This window comes from Peromyscus leucopus, chromosome 4 (assembly GCF_004664715.2).
Source record: "Peromyscus leucopus breed LL Stock chromosome 4, UCI_PerLeu_2.1, whole genome shotgun sequence".
NCBI classification, from domain to species: domain Eukaryota; kingdom Metazoa; phylum Chordata; class Mammalia; order Rodentia; family Cricetidae; genus Peromyscus; species Peromyscus leucopus.
This window is the reverse complement of record NC_051066.1, coordinates 3,954,996-3,965,550: the sequence shown is the minus strand read 5'-3', so window position 1 is coordinate 3,965,550 and position 10,555 is coordinate 3,954,996. Positions and strand designations below refer to the sequence as shown.

The following is a 10,555-nucleotide window of genomic DNA, read 5'->3' as shown; positions in this document are numbered from 1 at the left end:
TCCCCGGACTGGTCGAGCTTTGCACCGCAGGCCACCCACGCCCAGTACACTCTTTGTCCCCAGCCTCGCTCTGGTTAACCTGAGTCTCTTCCTCACTACCTTAGTCCCCTTCAGATCTGCCCTCCCTGTTCCTGGCCTCAGTTTCCTCCTGTGGACCGCAGAGCGCTTGATTGACACCTTCAGGCTGGACAGAGGATGAATGCTAGCCTGGAGCCAGTCTTCATCCTCCCAGCTGCGCTCCTCCCCGCAGCCTGCCCCGCCTCGAGGGCGGCTCCGGCGCGCGCCCTGCCCACCCTGCAGCGCACCCCGCCCGACGCCCGGAACCAGCTGAGCACACAGCTGGACCGAGCAGCCGCTGTCGCCTGCGCCCGGCAGCAGGTAGGGAGGCGGGCCGCCCGGGTCCCGGGCTTTGGGGGTGGACCGAGCTGAATCTCCTCTCCCACCCGTGCCAATCCGAGCTCGGATGAACTTGGAGCTCGGCCCACGCGCGGGCATAGCGGGAGAAGGACGTGCTCGCTCACTTGCCTCTCTTCAAGGGGACCCAGGAGGGTGGCTGGGGGCTAGAGGTGAAGAGGAGCGGTCCGTTCCGCCACGCCTAGATCCGCTGTGCTCAAGGCTCACGACTTCACCTTGACCCCGCCCCGCGGGGTCATCGTTGCTTTGGGGGTGTCAGACCCCGTGTGCAGGTGACTGCCCACGCATGGTTTGCACAGTGGCCTGGTGAGGAGTCCGCACAGCGGAGCCTTCACTCCTGGGCAATACCTTCCTCCTTCAGGGCCCGAGACTGTTAGAAATTTCCTCCTTGTACGTGCCTGACATCTTCCTGACTGTTCCTGAAGGCAATTAGCTGTGTTCTTTCCCTTCTTGCAGTGCTGCGTTCCCTTTCTGCCTGGAGAAGAAACTTCTGACTGAACGTCGACTCTGAGTGATTAGAAGTCCTGTCTCTGGGTCTCCATCACTTTTCAGGTCTGCCCTCCCCCAACTTTATTATAGCAACTTCCCCATGTCCCAGGACTTGCGGGCCTGCAGGGGAAGCCACAGGTCTGAGAGCTAGGGTTGGGCAAGCGGGAGATCTCTGCAGCCCAGACACCACCCCTGTAATCCATTCTTACAGTCTCCACGAGGAAAGAGGAATCTTAACAGACCAGGAGTTCTTCCTGGAGTTCCTGCAAGCCTTTGTGGAAGGCGTTAGCCTCTGCCTTTGTTAAGCCTCTGGGACTTTTCAAAGACTTAATCCTGCCCATCCTGTCCCCCAGGGACCATAATTCTGACCTGGGCACAAGGACCTCTGAGCCACTTTATACTGACCTCCTGTGGAGTAGAACTCCATCTCCGAGTCACACAGTGAGGCCGAGGCAGGGCATGGGCCCAGTTCCAGCCTACTCTTCCTGACTCCTTTCCTGGGAACACTCTTGGGGTGCTCTGTGCAGTAATGACCAGAGGTCTCACACTGCCCACACGGTTGTGGGTGTTGGTTGGTATTCCTTGGGAGACTTTAAAAGAAAGAGGAAGAAGGTGGGAACAGAGCACTGGTGGCCTCCAGCTTCTTTGAGACTGTTTTCCTTTCTTGGGCCTCCCTATTTATAAATGCCAGGGAAATCATAAACAGCCCCGGGAGCTTGGTTTGGCACTCATGTAAATTACCCAGCAGCAAAGGTTTCCGTGTGAATCAGGGGAGGGATTCTACTCCAGAATTTTCCATAGTCTTTTTTATTAGGAACTCACAGGAGCGGGTTGGGGGAGCAGGCAGGCTTGCCTGTCTGTCTGTTTCCTTCCCTCCTACCCTGATGCAGGTTTCTCTGGTTTGTGGTCCGGGTCCTGACCGTGAAGGGGCCCAGGAGCCCCCAGGAGGAAAGTACCCTCTATACTTCCCATCTTGACATAGCCAGACCATACTCAGTTACTTCAGCCTAGTAAGAGGGGTGACTAATCCTGTCTGTGTGAGCAAGGCCTGAGAAATGAATAACAGTTTGCCAGAATCAGGCAAGAGCTATTCAAGAAGCAGGGGCAGTTTGCGCAAAGGCACTGAGGTTTTCTGAACATTCTGCATGGCTAGATTGGAGGATGGGGCAAGGTTGGAGGGCTGGAATTGGTACTGAGCGAAGACGGAACTGGGTAAACTAAGGACTTAGACCTTATACCACAGGCAGGAAGATGCTGGGTAAGGTTTGTGCAGTGACTGAGAACTCACTGAGCCAGCGGCTGATGTGGGGGTGCATGGGGAAGGGCTGTATTAGAGGAAGGGAGGCCCTGAGAAGGTCATCTCATGGCCAGCAGGCAGGTCCAAACCAGAGTAATGCCTGCTGGGATGGCCAGCAGCAGGTCCTGCAAACTTAGATAGATTTTATCTGAACACAGATGGGATGCAGCTACTCCATAGATGCTGTTATTGTTAGTGTCTCAGTGTTGCTGGTGTTCTTAAAAAAATAGTTTTAAAATAAAAATGACTATTGCTCTAGGTTCAAAATGAGGGACAGTCACACAGCCTCCTTTGTCCCTCCTCTTTCCCTCGAGGTGAACAGTGGTCTGTGCTTTGAACTGGATTGTCACAGAGAGCACTGTGCATGGGAGGGATCGCTCCCTGCTTCCTCGTCCTCTGGGGCCAGTGGGTCCCTCCTCCTGACTCCTGTGGACAAGCATTTGGCTGTAGAGATGGTATCATTCTGGCCTGTAGCTCTTTGCTGAAACACTGATCTCTGGTTTTCTTCAAGGGAACTCTCTGGCCTGCGCCCACAGCCTTTGAATATTTAGTGACCAGAAATGATAGGTTAGAGGGAGAGAGAATGGAAGAGAAATTACTAGCTTAGGGGTGGAGCTGCATTCTTAGTTCTTTTTATATGTCTGTGGCGCGCGCGCCTGTGTGTGTGTGTGTGTGTGTGTGTGTGTGTGTGTCTGTCTGTCCGCACACATGGGTGCATATGTAAGACCAGAGGTCAGTTTCAGGTATCTCCTATCACTTTTCACTTTATTTTTATTAACGTTTTTATTTATTATTGATTTATTATTACTGCATCTGGGGGCCAAACTCAGGTAGGTCATCAGGAGTGTGTAAGAAGTTCTCCCTCTTCGGCCATCTCACCACTTTGAGAGTCTCTCCATGAACCTGGAACTCAAAATTCAGCAAGGCTGACTGGCCAACGAGCTTCAGGGACTCACCTGCCTCAGCGTGGGAGTTACAGATGTGCCCTGGGCACCTGGCTTTTAAATGGGTGCTGGGGACTTGGTATGCACAGCTCAGGGAAGACTGGGGGGGGGGGTCAGGGTTATTTATAAACACATATGTTCTTTACCATCAACAGGTCCCCAGAGTGTGGATCAGTCTCCCATCTATTTTAGGAAATTAAGGCTCCAGGACTCAGGCAAGGTCTTTTGTTAGCTGGGCACCCGGCCAGAACTGGTCCTTCCTTTCTACTATTTGACAAACTCTTAGAGACATCCCAAAAAAGCTGGGAAGAGTGAGTCCCCACTGGTACCTCCTAAGGAAATGTGAGCTGAAGCAGACAAGCGGGTCCCAGGAGTTATGCATGGTGGTGGTGCTGGGGAGGGCGAGCGATGCTTAGGCAGCTGGGGGTTGTTAAGTAAAAATATCTCCTCCCTTTCAGCTGAATGAGCGTGTGTCATATTTCAGCCTGGTGTGGTTTGTGAAGTTGGAGACCACAGGCAGGCGTAGTTCCTGCTGCTGCTGGCTCCCCTCCCCCTCCTCCTGAGAAGTGTCTTCTTGCTTCTGCCCTGCCTGGGACCACAGGGGCAATTGCAGGGTAGGGAGAGACAAGCAGTGGGTGTGGTGGATGAGGCTAGGCAGCTAAAGGCCGGGGTCGGGGTCCTGTCTGTGCCGCTGACAAAATGAGAGGTAGCATTTGGCTCCTGCGCACGTTTTCAGTGGACACCAGTGTCCATTGCACACCGTAGCATAGCGTCAGGCTTGCCCGGCTCTGAGTCAGAGTGCCTGTGCTCTGCATACTGACATGGTACCTTCGTGCCTAGAAGTGGCAGGTGAGCCAGATGCAGAAATTCTGTGGCCCTACTTGAATCTGGACAGACTCTACTAGAATTTGAGCAGAACCACTTGCTCCATCTTGCAAACAGGAAGCCGAGGTTTCACTCCCAGATGCTATTCCTTGATCTCCAGTTCACCTCCAGCTTGTATTGTTTTGCTTACTGTTTAAATGGGTTTAGGAAGGAGGAACTATTGACTCCATTTTACAGATAAGCAAACTGAGGCCTTCCCTAAAAGAGTAAAGTGGCTTAACCCAGAGGTCCCTTCCCAGCTCTTCTACTCTGTAGTTAGTGCCACTCACGGTTAGGTCGGCACAGTTGCTGCCTTGGTACCTCCTGTACTCCATGCTTGATTTAAGGAGGGGAACTGGGTCTCATTACACAGCCCTGGCTGGCCTAGAGCTTGCTGTGTAGACCAGGTTGACTTCAAACTCGCAGAGACCAGCCTGCCTCTGCCTCCCAGGTCCTGGACTTAAAGTGTGCAGCCCCACGTCTGGTCCGTTCTCTGTTCTGTTTTGCTGTTTGGTTTTTCCTGGTTATAAAGTCTCTCTGAAACTGGCTTTCCCAAGAGGGATCCAGAAAGGGTTTGAGCCAATGGAGCCTGGTAAGGAATTCTGATGAGGGGGCCAGGCTTGTGGGGGTGGATTCCTTCATTTTGCTAAATTGGTTAAGCAAACGATCTCTTGTTACTTTCTGACCTCAACGGATCTATCGTTTGGGTCAAGTACTTATCAAGCAAAGGATATATTCCACGTATGTCAGCCTCCAGGGTGGGGCCCTTGATTTCCCTGCTCAGAGGCTGTGGCTGGGCTGGGCTCGTGAGTACTCGGTAAATACCAGTTAAATTTGGGGAGTGGCTTGGTAGTATGGGAGGCATTTATGCTTTGTCTCTTCTGTAGCTAGAGTTTTCCTGCCTTGCCCACAGTCAGGACAAATCTTTGTCACCCACCAGTCCCACAGCCGCTCAGACCCAACCAAGTAAACACAGAGACTTATATTGCTTACAAACTGTATGGCTGTGGCAGGCTTCTTGCTAACTGTTCTTATAGCTTAAATTAATCCATAAATCTATACCTTGCCACGTGGCTCATGGCTTACCAGCATCTTCACATGCTTCTTGTAATGGCAGAGGCTGGCAGTGTCTCCCTCTGCCTTCCTCTTCTCTCAATTCTCCTCTCTGTTAGTCCCTCCTATACTTCCTGCTTGGCCACTGGCCAATCAGTGTTTTATTTATTTACCAATCAGAGCATTTGACATACAGACCATCCCACAGCACTCTTCAGTGGGCCTTCCTTCCTCATGGTAACAGGCGCTAGTGACAGAAAACTTGGAAAATAAAAATTTTTGAAGATTTAAAAACAACAAAGAACTTCCATAAGCAGCACCTAAGTGAGGGCCACGGGCTTTGGGGTGTGCTTTCTTCCTGGCATTTTCTGTTTTAAAAGATTTATTTTATTGTTCGTGTGAATGCAGGTGTGTCTGTGTGTGGGTAGGTGCATGTTAGTGTGGGTGCTTGCAGAGTGTCTGATCTGGAGTTGGAGGGACAGATGTGGAGCTGCCTGTGAACTGAACTCAGATCTTCTGGAAGAACACCATCTCTCTGGCCTCCACTTCCTGACATTTTCAACACCACACCATGGTCATGCTGTACTTATAAGTTTCTGTTCTTTTTGCTTTTTTCTTAATATTATAGCAAAAATATTTTCTCATGAAGGATTCTTAAGACTTAAGTTTTAAAAGTGTTCTCAGGTTTACTATACCCAAGTAGGCAAGTGCATACTTATTTATTCTATATAAACTCTTACTCTTATGGGCCAGAAGATTAAAATGATAGAATAATATGTAGTTAGTTTTTTTTACTTTTGGGGGCCCACCACCTAGGTCCCAAATAAATACATGGAAACTTATTATTACTTATGAATGCCCAGCCTTAGCTTGGCTTGTTTCTTCCCAGCTTTTCTAACTTAAATTATCCTGTCTGTCTTTAACTACATTTTGCCTCTGGGCTTCTTACCTTTCTTTATTCTATATATCTTTCTTTTCTTCTTACTCTGTGGCTGGGTGGCTGTCTTTTGGCATCTTCCTCTCCTCCTTTTCTTGCTCCTCCCTCTTCTCTAGATTTCTCCTATTTATTCTCTCTGCCCGCCAGCTCTGCCTATTTCTCTCTCCTGCCTTGCTATTGGCCACTCAGCTCTTTATTAGACTATCAAGTATTTTAGGCAGGCAAAGAAACACAGCTTCACAGAGTTAAACAAATGCAACATGAAAGAATGCAACACATCTTTGCATCATTAAACAAATATTCCACAGCATAAATGAATGTAACACATCTTAAACTAATAATCCACAATAATAATGTATTTAATTTTTTTGGTTTTTTGAGACAGGGTTTCTCTGTGTTGTTTTGGTGCCTGTCCTAGAACTCACTCTGTAGCCCAGGCTGGCCTGGAACTCACAGAGGTCCACTTGCCTCTGCCTCCCAAGTTCCCGGATTAAAGGTGTGTGCCACCACCACCCAGCTAATTTTATTTTATTTTAAAATTTTCCTTTTCCTTTTCTTTCTTGGTGTTGGGCATTAAACTCAGTGCTTCACGCATGCTGGGCAACATCTCTACTGTACTCTCAGCCCTGTTTTTGGTAAATTATAAAAGTGATGTATGCTAACTTGATTTTCATCAGTGTTATTCCACCCTTGGTGGACAGGTAGGTACCTTCACTTACCAATCATCTAACATCACACATTTAGGTTGTTCATAAACAATACCATGTTGAACACCCTAGTGAGTAATTTTTTTATATGTTCTTTTAAAAATTCTTATTTAATTTTTTATTTGTATGTGCACATGCGTGCATGCCATGCCAAGGCAGGGGTCACAGACAACTCTATGGAGTATGTTCTCTCAGGCTTGGGGTCCTCAGGCTCGACCGCAATTGCTTGGATCCACAGAGCCACCTCTCGCCCCTTCATTGTGACAAATGGAGTTCCTGGCTCAGTTGTGAGACGTTCGACAGCGTTTGCTATGTTTTTCCAAATTGTTATTCAGAAGGGTTGCAGTGGTTCACGCGTGGTCCTGTGTTCCTGCCATCATTGGCGGGGAAAACACATTCTTGAAGGAGCTCTGTAGCTGGCTATCAGGAGTCCAGCAGGTCTACAGACCATTTCCCTGAAACATCAGACTTCAACTCATTTTCTCAGCCAATCGTCTTGCACAGACCAGCATCAGAAGAGGGTGGGGTTGAGACTCTCAGCCGAAGAGCAGCGGAACGAGGCTCTCTTTCCAGCTTCTGCTTTGCGCTTGCGGTTCGGACCCGGGTTGGATCGCCTCTCTGCAGAGGGAACCTTATTCTCTTTGTACTTGCGGTTCAGACCTTGAGTGGACTGCCGCTGTGCTTTGGTTTCCTCAAGGGTAAAGTTAAGATTTTAACACTAGCTTCCTACATTTTTGTTAGTTTTTTTGTTAAGACAGGGTTCCCTACAGCCCAGGCTAGCCTTGAACTCACTATGTAGCTGAGGATGGTCCTGAACTCCTACCTCCATTACAAGTGCTGGGATTATAGTCACGCACCACTGTGCCCAGGTTTACCTGCTGGACAAGCACTCTGTGAGCCCAGCCCCAGCCCTTCCCTGGGGTTCTGAGACTGCAGATGTGCCGAGGATGTGCCACTTCCTCAGCGTAGATCATCCGGACTCTCAGAGCTGTTGTTTTCTCCATCTGATTCAGAGCACCCTGGAGCCGGAGCAGAACGGTGAGGGCCGTTGTCTTCGTACGGTCACATACATGTTAGTGACTTCTCGAGCTTCAGGTCAGGAAGTGGAAGCCAGTGGAGCTGTGTCATTCAGAGTGGATTTTCATGGGCTAGCCTAGGCCCTGTCCCCTTGCACTCTCCCAGACTGTTTCTACAGAGCGTGAGGACACTTGGTTCTAGAATACTCCTTCAGAAGCTGGGAACTGCCTGCCTGACTTTAAATGGCCTTTTAAAAAACTTGTAGAATTTGTGGTTGCATAGAATTCCATTTTCGTAGCAGTGGATGATATTTTAGATGCAGCAGGACTGCATTTAGGAACTTTTTAGAAATGTGAAATCTCAGACTCTGCCCTTAGGGTGCCCATATTTAGCAACTAAGAAAACAGGATGCTAGTTAAATTAGAATTTCAGATAAAGATTGAATAATTATTTAGTATTGCTATTCTCCCTGCAACATTTAGGGCATCCTTATAAAGAAAAATCAATGTGCACCTGCAGTTCAGATTTAAATGGGCATGCAGGGTATTTTCCAGCAACCCCACCTCCCCTGGCCCCAGTGCATCCATCCATCCCGCAGTCCTACAGGAGGCTCAGGGATTCTTACATAGCTCCAGTTACGGGAAACATTATGTGCTAGAGGCCTTCCCGTCAAAGCCCACGTTGAATGCTTTTTGTGATGTCTGCATGGGTAAAGCAGAACATAGTATTTGTTAGGGGACTAATAATTCCCACATTACTCATTCACATACATCTGGATGTTCCTATATTGTGTTTTCATACTACAGAGAGCTGTAGCACTTACTACCCTGCTACCCGTGGGTCCAAAAGGTCCCCCACGTTGCAAGAAAAATAACAATCTATAGAGAGATGGAAAATTAATTTATTCATGGTTTTGTCCAAAACTGAGGTGGGTGGGTGAGTCTCAGTCCACCTCCACCTGGCTCACATCAGAGTGGCAACATGCAGAGGAAAAAGCCAGGGACTATGCACACCAGCGTTTCTCTTGGCACCAGGCTTCTGGGGGTGGCCCATCTTCACTCCCCACGTGGAGTTTCCCCAGAAGAATGCCAGTTCCTAGGCCCTTGTTATACCACATTGTTGGCAGTGGAAGGGGGAGATTCTTGGCCTTAGGAAAAAGCCCCGGCAGCTCTGGAGGCCTCAGTTTCTCACCAGCATACGCATCTCTGCCAGTGCTCATGCCAAGCTACTCACAGCCTCCACACTTGGGATGGTAACACCAACCTTTGTGTCCCCAACCCCGAGTCTGTGTCTGCGGTGACTGCAGAAGGTACCACTCTTTACTGCCTTCTCGCCGGACAAGTTTCCTGACCTGACCTGTAGAGTTGGGTCTCGGGAACTGCCGAGTTCCACCTCTTCACTCCTCAGGCAGGGGTTCTCATACCCTGAAAGAGCGAATGTGTTTCCACCGACACCCACCCAGCTCCCTGGCACTGCCTTCACTTGTGATAGTTGTTCAACCCAAGGCCTGGGGAGATCGGGGAGCTTGGCCATGGACATGCCCCTAGCGCCTCTTGGCTGCTGAGCTTGGCTAAGTCACGTGTCCACCTGTCTGACCTGGTTCCCTAACTTGACTCCCACTCCTCTATGTAATGGGGATGCTGTCTTCTCCTCTCCTCCCGAGTCAGCTTCCCTACCTGGCTAGGGCCAGATCTCAAGATCAAGTGAAGGCCTGCCTAGTCTATCCATTTTACATCCTGGAGTGGAGAGTGGAGTTCTTTCTGAGTTTGGTCAGATCTGAGAGCAGGGAGGTGACACTGTGGCTCCAGAGAAGATGCTTTCAGACTTAACAATTTTGAAAGTAGACAGAAATGACATTCCGAAGAATCTCAGACTTACCATGTCCACAATCACCCAGTGATTCGCCGAAAATGTAGGTGCTGTTTCTTTAGGGCTGGGGCCTGGAATCTGCATTCTTGATGCATCTCAGCTGATGCTGCTGGTCCAGGGGTCACACTGGACTAGAAGATTCTCAAGGAGGACTGGGTAGAGTGCTTATCTATCATGCATTAAGCCCTGAGGTAGATCCCCAGCATGCTAAAGAGGGTGCAGTGGGTGTGACATTGCACACCTGTATAAAGTGGGTATGGTGATGCACACCTATATAAAGTGGGTGTGACATTGCACACCTGAATAAAGTGGGTGTGATGTTGCACACCTGTATAAGGTGGGTGTGATATTGCACACCTGTATAAAATGGGTGTGATGTTGCACACCTGTATAAAATGGGTGTGATGTTGCACACCTGTATAAAGTGGGTGTGATGTTGCACACCTGTATAAGGTGGGTGTGATGTTGCACACCTGTATAAAGTGGGTGTGATGTTGCACACCTGTATAAGGTGGGTGTGATGTTGCACACCTGTATAAAGTGGGTGTGATGTTGCACACCTGTATAAGGTGGGTGTGATGTTGCACACCTGAATAAAGTGGGTGTGATGTTGCACACCTGTATAAGGTGGGTGTGATGTTGCACACCTGTATAAGGTGGGTGTGATATTGCACACCTGTATAAGGTGGGTGTGATGTTGCACACCTGAATAAAGTGGGTGTGATGTTGCACACCTGTATAAGGTGGGTGTGATATTGCACACCTATATAAAGTGGGTGTGATGTTGCACACCTATATAAAGTGGGTGTGATGTTGCACACCTGTATAAGGTGGGTGTGATGTTGCACACCTGTATAAAGTAGGCAGGAAGATCAAAAATTCAAGATCACCTTTGGCTGTGTATTGAATTCAAGGCCAGCCTGGGATAAAGAGACCCTGTCTCAGAAAGAAAAGGGAGTGGACA

General features: G+C 49.1%; 1 protein-coding gene across 1 annotated transcript in view; it reads left to right on the top strand.

Annotated features, from left to right (window-relative positions):
• Positions 1-284: 284 nt before the first annotated feature.
• Gsn (gelsolin) overlaps positions 285-10,555 on the top strand; it is a 56,965-nt gene continuing 46,694 nt past the window's right edge. The window contains exons 1-2 of the mRNA XM_037204488.1: positions 285-378; positions 871-966. The gene's annotated coding sequence lies outside the window, so the exon portion shown is untranslated. The remainder of the gene's footprint in view (positions 379-870; positions 967-10,555) is intronic.